Here is a 12819-nt window from a genome sequence, read left to right on the forward strand (position 1 = left end):
ATGGAATGGAAAGGTGAAATGAAAAGTGAGCTAAGATTGTGCCACTGCACTCCAGGCTAGGTGACAAAGTGAGATCCAGTCCAAAGAAAGCAATGGAATGGAATGGAATGGAATGGAATGGAATGCAGTAGGGTGGAGTGGAGTGGAGTGGATTGGAGACGAGTGGACTGGAGTGGAATGGAGTTAATGGAATGGGATAAAGTGGAATGGAATGGAGTGGAGTGCAGTGGAAAGGAATAGTCTTTAGTTGAATGGAGAGGAGTGGAGTGGAGTGCAGTGGATTGAAATGGAATGGAGTGGAGTGGAGTGGAATGGAAGGGAATTGAATGGAAAGAAATGGAATGGAATGGTGAAATGAAATGTTAGCTGAGATTGTGCCACTGCACTCTAGCCTGGGAGAGAGAGGTGGATCCTGTCTAAACAAAGGAATGGAATGGAAGGGAGTGGAATGGAATGGAGTGGAATGGCATGGAATGGAATGGAATGGAGTGGAATAGGGTGAAATATAATGGGATGGAATGGAGTGGAGTGGAGTGGAGTGTTATGGAGTGGAGTGGAGTGGAATGTAGTGGAATGGAATGAGATGGAATGGCATGGAGTGGAGTGGAGTGCAATTGAATGGAATGGAATGGATTGGAATGGAGTGGAGTATGGAGGAATGGAGTGGAGTGGAATGGAGTGCAATGGAAAGGAATGGAATGGAATGGATTTTAATGGAATGATGAAATGAAACGTGAGCTGAGGTTCTTACACTGAACTCCAGCCTGGGTGACAGAGTGAGATCTTGCCGAAAGAAGGGAATGGAATGGTATGGAGTGGAGGGAATAGAATAGAAAGGAATTGAATGGAGTGGAGTGGAGTACAGTGGGGTGGAATATATTGGAATGGAATGTGACATAGTTGAATGGAATGGAGAGGAGAGAAGTTGAGTCGAGTGGAGAGGAATGGAATGAAATATATTGGAGTGGAGTAGAGTTGAGTGGAGTGGAGTGGAGTGGAAAGGAATGGAATGGAATAGAATGCAATGGAATGAAATGATAAAACGAAATATGAGCTGAGATTGTGTCACCACTACCATTCTCTGTGACAGAGTGAGATACTGTCGAGAGAAAGGTATAGAATGGAGTGGAGTCGAATGGGATGGAATGGAGTGGAGTGGACTGGAGTGGAATGAAGTGGAATGGAGAGGTATGGAATGGTATGGAAAGGATTCGAATGGAGTGGAAAAGAGTGGAGTGGAGTGGATTTGAGTTGAATGGAGTGGAATAGAATGGGATGGAATGGATTGGAGTGGAGTGGAGTGGACTGGAATGGAGTGCAATGGAATGGAATGGAATGCAGTGGAGTGAAGTGGAGTGGAGTGAAATAGAGTTTAATGGAATGGGATGGAACAGAATGGGGTGGAGTGGAATGGGATGGAATGGAATGGAATGCAATGGAATGGAATGGAATCGAGTAGAGTGGAGTGGAGTAGAATGGAGAGGATTGGAATGGTGTGGAATGAAATGGAATGCAATGGAATGGAGTGACGTGGAGTGGAGTGGAATTGAGTGGAGTGAAATGTAGTGAAATGGTATGGGTTTGAACGGGATGGAGTGGAATAGGGTGGAGTGGATAGGTGTGGAATGGATTGGAATGGAAAGGGGTGGATAGGTACTGAATGGAGTGGAGTGGAGTGGAAGGGAGTGGAGTGGAATGGAATGGGATGGAATGTAGCGGAGTGGAGTGGAGTGGAGTGGACTGGAGTGTATTGGACTAAAATGGAATGGAAACAATGGAATGCAATAGAATGGAATGGAATGAAATGGAATGCTGCAATGAAATATGGGCTTAGATTGTGCCACTGAACTCCAGCCTGGGAGACAGAGTGAGATGCTGTCAAAATAAAGGAATGGATTGGAATGGAGTGGAATGGAATGGGATGGAATGTAATGGAATGGCGGGGAGGGGAGGGGAGTGGGGTGGACTGGAGTGGAGTGAAGTGGAGTGGAAAGGAATGGAATGGAATGGAATGAGATGCAGTGGTGTGCACTGAAGTGGAGTGGAGGGGAGTGGAGACGATTGGAAAACAGAGGAATGGAATGGGATGGAATACAGTGGAATGGAATGCAGTGGAGTGGAGTGGAATGGAGTGGAATGGAATGGGATTTAATGGAATAGAATTTATTGGGGTAGAGTGGAATGGAGAGGAGTGGAGTGGAATGAGAGGATGGAAAGGAAAGGAGTGGAATGGAGTGGAGTGGGTTGGAATGGAGTGGAGTGTAGTGGAGTGCAGTGGAATGCAATGGAATGGTATGGAACGGAATGGAAAGGAATGTTGGAATGAAATGTGAGCTGAGATTATACCACTGCACTCCAGCCTGAGTAACAAAGTGAAATCCTGTCAAAATAGAGGAATGGAATGGAGGGAGTGGAATGGAATGGAATGGAATAGAATGGAATGAAATGGAGTGGAGTGGAGTGGAATGAAAAGGAATGGAATGGAATGCAATGGAATGGAATGGAATGGAATGCTACGGAATGGAATGGTGAAATGAACTGTGAGCTGAGATTGGGCCAATGCACTGCAGCCTGGGAGACAGCGTGAGATCCTGTGGAAAGAAAGGAACGGAGTGAAATGGAGTGGAATGAAGTGGATGGAGTGGAGTGGAGTGGAATGGAGTAGAATGGAATGGGATGGAATGTAATAGAATGGAGTGGAGTGGAGTTGAGTGGAGTGGAGTGGAGTAGAATGGATTGGAATGAAACGGGGTCGAATGGGATCGAGTGGAGTGGAGTTTACTGGAGTGTAGTGGAGTGAAGTGGAATGGAATGGAATTGAATGGAATGTAGTGGAGTGGAGTGGGATGGAATGCAATGGAATGGAATGGAACGGAATGGAATGGAATGGAATGGTGGAATGAAATGTGAGCTAAGATTGTACCACTGCACTCCAGCCTGGGTGAAAAAGTGAGATCCTATAGAAAGAAAGGAATGGAATGGCATGGAGTGGAAAGGAATGGAATGGAATAGAATGGAATGGAGTGTAGTGTTGTGGAGTGGAGTGGAATGAAATGGAATGGAATGGAATCGAATGGATTGGAGTGGAATGGAATACAATGTAATGGAATGCAGCGGAATGGAATGCTGAAATGAAATGTCAGCTGAGATTCTGCCATGGCACTCCAGCCTGCGTTACAGCGTAAGATCTTGCGGAAAGAAAGGAATAGAATGGAATGGAGTGAAATGGAATGGAATGGAGTGGGTTGGAGTGGAATGGAGTGGAGTAGTGTGGAATGGAGTGGAATGGAGTAGAGTGGAATGGAATGGAATGGAATGGAGTGGAGTGGAATTGAACGTAGTGGAGGGGAGTGGAATGCAGTGGAATTAAATGGGATGGAATGGGATTGAGTGGAGTGGAGTTTACTGGAGCCGAGTGGACTTGAGTGGAGTGGAATGGAATGGAATTGAATGGAATGTAGTGGAGTGGACTGGACTGGAGTGACTGGAGTGGAGTGGAATGGAAAGGGAAGGAAGTGAATAGAATGGAGTAGAGTGTAGAGGAGTGGAGTGTATTATAGTGGAGTTGAGTGGAGTGGAATTGGATGAAGTGGAATGTAACGGAGAGGAATGGGATGGAGTGGACTGGAGAGGAGTGGAGTATAGTGGGATGGAATGGAATGGAGTGGAGTGGAGTGGAGTGGATGGAGTAGAGTGGAGGGGAGTTGAATGGAATGCAGTGTAATGGAATAGAATGGAATGGAATGGACTGGAGTGGATTGGAATGGAATGCTATGGAATGGAATAGAATGGTAAAATGAAATGTGAGCTGTTATTGTGCCACTGTACTCCAGCAAGGGTGAAGTAGTAAGATCTGGTCAAAGTCAAGGAATGGAATACAATGGAGTGGAAAGGAATAGAATAGAATAAAATGGAGCAGAGTGGAGTGGAGAAGATTGGAGTGGAATGTAGTGGAATTGAATGGCATAGAGTGGAGTGGAATTGAGTGGAGTGGAGTGGAGTGCAGTGGAATGAAACAGAATGTAATGAAATGGAATGGAATGCAAAGGAATGGAATGGAATGGTGAAATGAAATGTGAGTTAGATTGTGTCATGGCACTCCAGCCTGGGTGACACCGTGATATCCTGTGGAAAGAAAGGAATGGAATGGAGTCTAATGGAATGGAATGTGCAGTTGAGTGGAATTGAATGGCGTTGAAAGGAATGTTATTGAATATAAAGGACTAGAGTGTACCGGAGTGGAGTGGAGGGGAGTGGAGTGGAATAGGACGGGATAAAATGGAATGTGGTGGAGTGGCATGGAGGGGAATGGGGTGGAATGGAGTGGAGTGGAGTAGAGTGGAGTGGAATGGAGTGGAATGGAATGGCATGGAGTGGAATGGAATGGAGTGGGGTGGAGTGGATTGGAGAGGACTGGAATGGAATGGAGTGTAATGGAATGGGATGTAAAAGAATGCAATGAAATGGAATGGAAAGGAATGGAAAGGAATGGAATGGAACGGTGAAATGTAATGTGAGCTGATTGTGCCACTGTAATCCAGCCTGGGTACAGAGTGAAATCCTGTCAAAAGAAAGAAATGGAATGGAATGGAGTGGAATTGAGTGGAGTGGAGTGGAGTGGGATAGAGTGGAAAGGAATGCGGTGGAATGGGATGGAGTGGAGTGGGACAGAGTAGAATGAAGTGGAATGTAATGGAATAGAATGGAATGGAGTGGAATGGAGAGTAGTGGAATGGAGTGGCATGTAGTAGAGTGGAGTGGAACGGAGTTGAAAGGAATGGAATTAAATTGAATGCCATGAAATGGAATAGAATGGAATGGAATGGAATAAAATGGAATGCAATGGAATTTTCATATAAAATGTGAGCTGATATGGTGCCACGGCTCCACTTCCTGGTTGAGAGAGTGAGACTTTGTCAAAAGGAATAAATGGAATGGAGTGGAGTGGGACGTCAACGAATGGAATGGAATGGAGTGGAGTAGGGTGGAGTGGAATGGAGTTGAATGGAAAGGCATAGAATGGAATGGAAAGGAATGGGGTGGCGTGGAGTGTACTTGAGTGGACTGGAGCTGAATGGAGTGAAATGGAGTAGGATGGAATGGAGTGGACTGCAGTAGAGTGTAATGGAATGGAAAGGAATTGAATGAAGTGCAGTGGAGTGGAGTGGAGTGGAGTGCAATGGAATGGAGTGGAGTGCAGTTGAATGGAGAGGAATGGAATGCAATGGAAAGGAATGGAATGCAATGGAATGGAATGGTGAAATGAAATGTGAGCAGAGATTGTGCCACTGCATTCTGGCTTGGATGAAAGCATGAGATCCTGTTGAAAGAAAGGAATGCAATGGAACGGTGTGGAATGGAATGGAGTGGAGTGGAGTGGAGTGGAGAGAAGTGGAGTGGAGTGGAATGGAGTTTAATGTAACGGGATGGAGTGGAATGGAACGGAGTGGAGTGGAGTGAAATGGAGTAGAATGGAACGGAATGGATGGGGATCCAGTGGACTGGAGTGGAGTGGAATGGAATGGAATGGAAGGGGATCTAGTAGAGTGGAGTAGAGTAGAGTGGAGTGGACGGGAGTGGAATGGAATGCAATGGCATGGAAGGGAGTGGAGTGGAGTGGAGTGGAATGGAGTGGAATGGAATGGGATGTAATGGGATCAAGTGGAGTGGAGTGGAGTGGAGTGACATGGCATTGAATGGAATGTAATTGAATGGAATGGAATGTAGTGGATTGGAGTGGAATGGATTGGAAATGAGAGGAGTGGAATGGGATAGGATGGAAGGGAATGTGGTGGAGTGAAGTGGAGAAGAGTGCCGTGTAATGTAGTCGAGGAGAGTGGAGTGGAAGGGATTGGAATGGAATGGCATGGAGTTAAATAGTATGGCATGGAGTGGAATGGAACGGAGCAGAGTGGAGTGGAAGGGAGTCGAGTGGAATGGAATGGGATGGAATGGAATGGAGTGGAGTGGAGTGGAATGGGGTGGAATGGAGTGGAATGGAATGGAATGGAATGGAGGAGTGGAGTGTAAAGGAATGGAATTAAATGGACCACAATGGAAAGGAATTCTGAAATGAAATGTGAGTTGAGATTGTGCCATTGCACTCCAGCTTAGGTGACAAAGTGAGATCCTTTCGAAATAAAGGAATGAAATGGAATGGAGTGGAATTGAATGGAATGAAATGGAGTGGAGAGGAGTGGATTGAGGTGGAGTGGAATGGAGTTCAATGGAATGTGATTCAATGGAGTAGAGTGGAGTGTACAAGAGTGGTGTGGAAAGGGATGGGATGGAATGGAATGGGGTGGACTGAAAAGGAAAGGAGTGGGGTGGAATGGAGTGGAGTGGAGTGGAGTGGATTGGAGTGAAGTGGAGTGGATTGGAGCGGAGTGGAGTGGAATGGAGGGGAGTGGAAGAATGGAATGGGATGCAAAGGAATGGAATGGTGTTGAGTGCCGTGGGATGTGGTGGAGTGGATTGCAGTGGAATGAATTGGGATCGAATGGTATGGAGTGGAGTGGAATGGTGCTGAATTGAATGGAATAGATTTGAGTTGAGTGGAGTGCAATGGAGTGGAGTGGAATGGAGTGGAAGGAATGGTATGGAGTGTAATGGAGTGGAGTTTAGTTGAGTGGAGTGGAGTGCATTGCAGTGGGGTCGAATGGAGTGTAATGTAATGTAATGTAATGGAGTGGAGTGGAGTGGACAGTAGTGGAATGGAATGGAATGGAATGGAATGGAATGGAATGGAATGGTGAAATCAAATGCGAGCTGAGATTGTGCTACTGCACTTCAGCCTGTGTGACATAGTGAGATCCTGTCGAAAGAAAGGAATAGATTGGAATGGAATGGAATGGAATGGAATGCAATGGAATGGGGTGGAGTGGAGCGGGTTGGAGAGGAGTGGATTGGAGTGGAGTGGAGTGGAATGCAGTGGAATGGAATGGTATGGAATGGAATCAAAAGGAGTGGAGTGAAGTGGAGTTCAATGGAGTGGAATGGAATGGAATGGAGTGTAATGGAGTGCAGTGGGGTGGAGTGGATTGGAGTGGAGTGGAATGGAAAGCAATGGAAGGGAATGGAATGCAGTGAAGTAGAGAGGAGTGGAGTGCACTGGAGTGGAGTGGAATGGAGTGGAATGGAATGGAATGGAGTGGAGTGGAGTGGAGTCGAATGGAATGGAATGGTGAAATGAAATGTGAGCTGAGATTGTGCTACTGCACTCCAGCCTGGATGACAGAGTGAGATCCTGTCGAAAGAAAGGAATGGAAAACAATGAAGTGGAATGGACTCAAATGGAGTGGAGTGGAGTGGAGAGGTTATTGCGGGGAGTGGAGTGGAATGGTGTGGAATGGGATGGATTGTAATGGAGTGGAGTGGAGTGCAGTGGGGTGGAATGTAACGGAATGGAGTGGAGTGGAGTGGATTGGAATGGAATGGAATGGTGAAATCAAATGTGAGCTGAGACGGTGCGACTGCACTACATCCTGTGTGACAGATTTAGATGCTGTCAAAAAAAAGGAATGGAATGGAATGTAGTTCAAAGGAATGTAATGGAATGGAATGGAGTGGAATGGAGTTGAATGTAGTGGAGTGGAGTGGAATGGAATGGTATGGAATGCGATGGAATGGAATGGAATGGAGTGGAGCGGAGTTGATTGGAGTGCAGTGGTGTGGAATAGAGTGGAATGGAATGGAGTTGAGTGGACTGGAGAGGAATGGAATGGATTGAAATGGAATGGAATGGAAAGGAATGGTGAAATGAAATGCAAGCTGAGATTGTGCCACTGCACTCCAACCTGGGTGACAGAGTAAGATCATGTTGAAAGAAAGGAATGGAATGGAACGGAGTGGAGTGGAATGGAATGGAATGGATTGAAGTGCAGTGGAGTGGAGTAGAGTGGCGTGGAGTGGAATGGATTGGAGTGTATTGGGATGGAATGGATTGGAATAGTGTGGATTGGAGGGGGTAGAGTACAGTGGAGTGGATTGGAGTGGAATGAAGTGTAATGGAAAGGAATGGCATGGACTGCAGTGGAGTGGAGTGGAATAGAGAGGAATGGTAAGGAATGGCATGGAGTGGAGTGTAGTGGAGTGGATTACAATGGAATGGAATGGAGTGGAATGGAATGGAATGGAATGAAATGGAATGGAATATAATGGAACACAATGGAATGGAATGAAATGGAATGGAATGCAATGGAATGGAATGGTGAAATGAAATGTGAGTTGTGATTGTGCCACTGCACTCCAGCCTGGGAGACACAGTGAGATCCCGTCAAAAGAAAGGAATTGAAAGGAATAGAGTGGAATGGAATGGAAAGGAATGGAATGGAATGCAGTGGAGTGTAGTGGAGTGGAATGGAGTGGAATGGAATTGGATTGAATGGAATGGAGTAGAGAGGAGTGAAGTGGAGTGGAGTCGAGTGGAATGGAACAGGACGGAATGGAATGGAGTGTATTGGAGTGGAGTAGAGTTAATTGGAATGGAGTGGAATGGAATGGAATGGAATGGAATTGAGTGGAATGGAATGGTTTGGAGTGCAGTGGAATGGAATGGAATTGATTGGAATGAAGTTCAATGGTGAAATGAAATGTGAGCTGAGATTGTGCCACTGCTCTCCAGCCTGTGTGACAGAGTGAGATCCTGTTGAAAGAAAGGAATGGAATGGAATTGAATGGAGTCGAATGGAATGGAATGGAATGCAGTGGAGTGGAGTGGAGTGGAGTTGAATCGAGAGTGATGGAATGTGATGGAATGTAGTGGAGTGGAGTGGAATGGAGCTGAATGGAATGGAATTGAGTTGAGTGCAGTTGAGTGGAGTGGAGTAGAGTTTTATGAAATTTAATGGAATGGAATGGAACAGAATGCAAATGTAGTGGAATGGTGAAATGAAAGGTGAGCTGAGATTGTGTCACTGCACTGCAGCCTTGATGACAGTAAGATCCTGTCGAATGAAAATTATGGAATGGAATGGTGTGGAATGGAGTGGAATGGAATGGAATGGAATGGAATGAAGTGGAGTGGAGTGGGGTGGAGTGGAGTGGAGTGGAATGGAGTGGAATGGATTGGAATGGAATGGGACGGAATGCAATGAAATGGATTGGAGTGGAGTTGAGTGGAATGGAATGAAATGGAGTGTAATGGAATGGGATGGAATGTAATGGAGTTCAATGGAATGAAGTGGAGTGGAGTGGAATAGAGTGGTATGGAATGGAATGAAAATGAGTGGAGTGGAGTGGAATGGAATGAGATGGAATGGATTGGAATGGAATGTTGAAATGAAACGTGAGCTGAGATTGTTTGACTGCAATCCAGCCTGGATGACAGATTGAGATCCTGTCGAAACAAAGTAATGGAATGGAATGGAGTCAAATGGAATGGAATTTAATGGAGTGGAGTGGAGTGGGATGTCATGGGATGGAATGGAATGGAACTGAGTGGGGTCGAGTGGAGTGGAGTAGAATGAAATGGAATGTAATGGGATGGAGTGTAATTGAGTGGGTTTTAGTGGAGTGGAGTGGAGTGGAAGGGAGTGGAGTGGAATGGAATGGAATGGAATGAAATGGAATGGTGATATTAAATATGAGCTGAAATTGTGCTACTGCACTCCAGCCTGGATGACTGAGTGACATCCCATCGAAAGAAAGGAGTGGAATAGAATGGAGTGGAATGGCATGTAATGTAATGAAATGGAATGGAATGGAATGGATTGAAGTGGAGTGGAGTGGACTGGAATGGAGTGGAATAGATTGGAATGGAATGAAATGGAATGGAGTTGAGTGTAGTGGAGTGTAGTGGAGTGGACTTGTATGAAGTGGAATGGAATGTAATGGAAAGAAATCGAATGGAATGCAATGGAATGCTGTAGAATGCAATAGAGTGGAATGGTGAAATGAAAGGTGAGCTGAGATTGTGCCACTGCACTGCAGCCTGGGTGACAGAGTGAGATCCTGTCGAAAGGAAGGAATGGAATGGAATGGAGTGGAATGGAATAGAGTGGAGTGGAGTAGAGTGGAGTGGAGGGGAATGGAATGGAATAGAGTGGGATGGAGTGGTATGGAATGGAGTGGAGTGGCTTGGAGTGGAGTAGACTGGAGTGGAATGGAGTGTGATGGAATGGGATGGAATGGAATTGAGTGGAGTGGTTTGGATTGGAGTGGAGTGGAATGGAGTGGAATGGAATGGAATGTAGTGGAGTGCAGTGAAGTGGAGTGGAGTGAAATAGAGTGGAGTTTAGTGGAATGTAATGGAAAGGAATGGAATGGAGTGGAATGCAAGGCAATGGAATGGAATGCAATGGAATGGAATGGTGAAATGTACAGTGAGCTGAGATTGTGCCACTGCACTCCAGCCTAGGTGACAAAGTGAGATCCTATCGAAAGGAAGAAATTGAATGGAATGGAGTGGAATGGTATGGAATGCAGTAGAGTTTTTCGTGCTCATCAGTGTGAAGAGACCACCAAACAGGATTTGTGTGTGCAACATGGCTGTTTATTTCACCTGGATGCAGGTGGGTTGAGTCCAAAAAGAGAGTCAGTGAAGGGAGATAGGGGTTGGTCCGTTTTATAGGATTTGGGAAGGTAATGGAAAATTACAGTGAAAGGAAGTTGTTCTCTGGTGGGCAGGGGCGGTCGTCACACGGTGCTCAGTGGGGGAGCTTCTGAGCCAGGAGAAAGAAATTCACAGGGTTAATCACTCAGATAAGGTGGGGCAGGAACAAATCACAATGGTTGAATGTCATCAGTTAAGGCGGGGCTGAGCCTTTTCACTTCTTTTGTGATTCTTTAGTCACTTAAGGTCATCTGGGTGTATACGTGCAATGGCTTGGCTTTGGCTCAGAGACCTGACATTCCTGCCTTCTTATATTAATAAGAAAAATAAAACAAAACAGTGTTGAAGAGTTGGGGTGGCGAAAATTTTTGGGGGTGGTATGGAGAGAGAATGGGTGATGTTTCTCAGAGCTGCTTCAAGCGTGATTAGGAGCAGCATGGGAACCTAAAGTGGGAGATATTAAGCTGAATGAAGATTTTGTGGTAAGGGGTGATATTGTGATAAGGGGTGATATTGTGGGGTTGTTAGAAGAAACAGTTGTTGTGTAGAAAGAATTATTGGTGATGGCCTGTATGTGGTTTTGTATGAATTGAAAAACTAAATGGAATAAGAGAAGGAGAAAAACAGATATGAAAGGTCTAAGAATTGGGAGGACCTGGGACATTTGATTAGAGAGTGCCTAAGGAGATTCAGCATAGTCCTGCCAGCAAAGACTATTTATTTACTTCAAGAGTTAAGAGTGACAGTTTGGGGATAGCACAAGGAGATATCAGCTGTGATGGCTTGGGGAAACAGTGCAAACCGGCAGTGTAAACAAGGGCAGGGCATGTACGAGTAGTTGAGAATGGAGAATAGGAGTATGACTAGACCAAAAATAGTAGGGATGTCAAGATTTTTGGGGTCACAGTCTAAGTTGTTCCGGTGTCTGGAATGAGACTGGGGCCTAATAAAAAGGAGCTCAAATGGGCTGTACATTGTAGCCGTCCGAGGACAGGCCTGAATTCTGAGAAGTGAAAGTGGTAAAAGTATTGTCCAGTCCTTTTTAAGTTGGTGGCTGAGCTTGGTGACGTGTGTTTTTAAAAGACCTTTAGTCCTTTCTACTTTTCTTGAAGACGGAGGACCATAAGGGATATAAAGGTTTCACTGAATACTAAGAGCTGAAAAACTTCTTGGCTGATTTGACTAATAAAGGCTCGTCTGTTATCAGACTGTATAGATGTGGGAAGGCTAAACTGAGGAATTGTGTCTGACAGAAGGGAAGAAATGACTGTGGTGACCTTCTCAGACCCTGTAGGAAAGGCCTTTAGTTATTCAGTGAAAGTGTCTACTTAGACTAAGAGGTATTTTAGTTTCCTGACTCGGGACATGTTGAGTAAAGCTAATTTGCCAGTCCTGAGTGGGAGCAAATCCTCCCGCTTGATGTGTAGGGAAGGGAGGGGGCCTGAATAATCCCTGAGGAGTAGTAGAATAGCAGATGGAACACTCAGAAGTTATTTCCTTGAGGATAGATTTCCACAATGGAAAGGAAATGAGAGGTTCTGAGAGGTGGGTTAGTGGCTTGTAATATAGCATAGCCTGCCTTTGCTGGCGTGTGGCAATTAGGCATTGTGGAACTGCCATCAACAAGTCAAGCGTGATCAGGGTGAGGAACAGGAAAGAACGAAATATGGGGAAATGGGGTGAATATCAGGTGGATCAGAGAGATATAGTTATGGGGGTCAGGTGTGGTTTCAGGAATAATGTGGGAGGCCAGATTGAAGTCCAGACCAGGAACAATGGTAATTGTGGGACTTAACAAAGAGTGAGTACAGCTGAAGGAGCTGGGGAGCAGAAAGTATACGTGTCAGGTATGAGGAAGAAAATAGATTTTGGAAGTTATGATAAATGTAGAGAGTGAGTTGAGCATAGTTTGTGATTTTTAGGGCCTCTAACAGTATTAAAGCAGTGGCAGCCACTGCACGCAGACATGAGGGCTAGGCTAAAACAGTAAGGTCAAGTTGTTTGGACAGAAAAGCTACACGGTGTAGTCCTGGCTCTTGTGTAAGAATTCTGACCACTAACCTTGCCTAGGAAGTAAAGGAGTTGTTCTTTTGTAAGGGATTGAGGTTTGGGAGATTAATTGGACATCAGCAGGGAAAGCATGTTTGTTTCTGTGAGAATTATGCCGAGATTGGTAACAGATGAGGATGAAATTTGGGCTTGACTGAAGAAATGGGGGCTGTCTGTGAAGCCTGGCGGCAGTACAGCCCAGGTAATTTGCTGAGCCT

Source organism: Pongo abelii, chromosome Y (genome assembly GCF_028885655.2).
Source record: "Pongo abelii isolate AG06213 chromosome Y, NHGRI_mPonAbe1-v2.0_pri, whole genome shotgun sequence".
Classification (NCBI taxonomy): Eukaryota; Metazoa; Chordata; class Mammalia; order Primates; family Hominidae; genus Pongo; species Pongo abelii.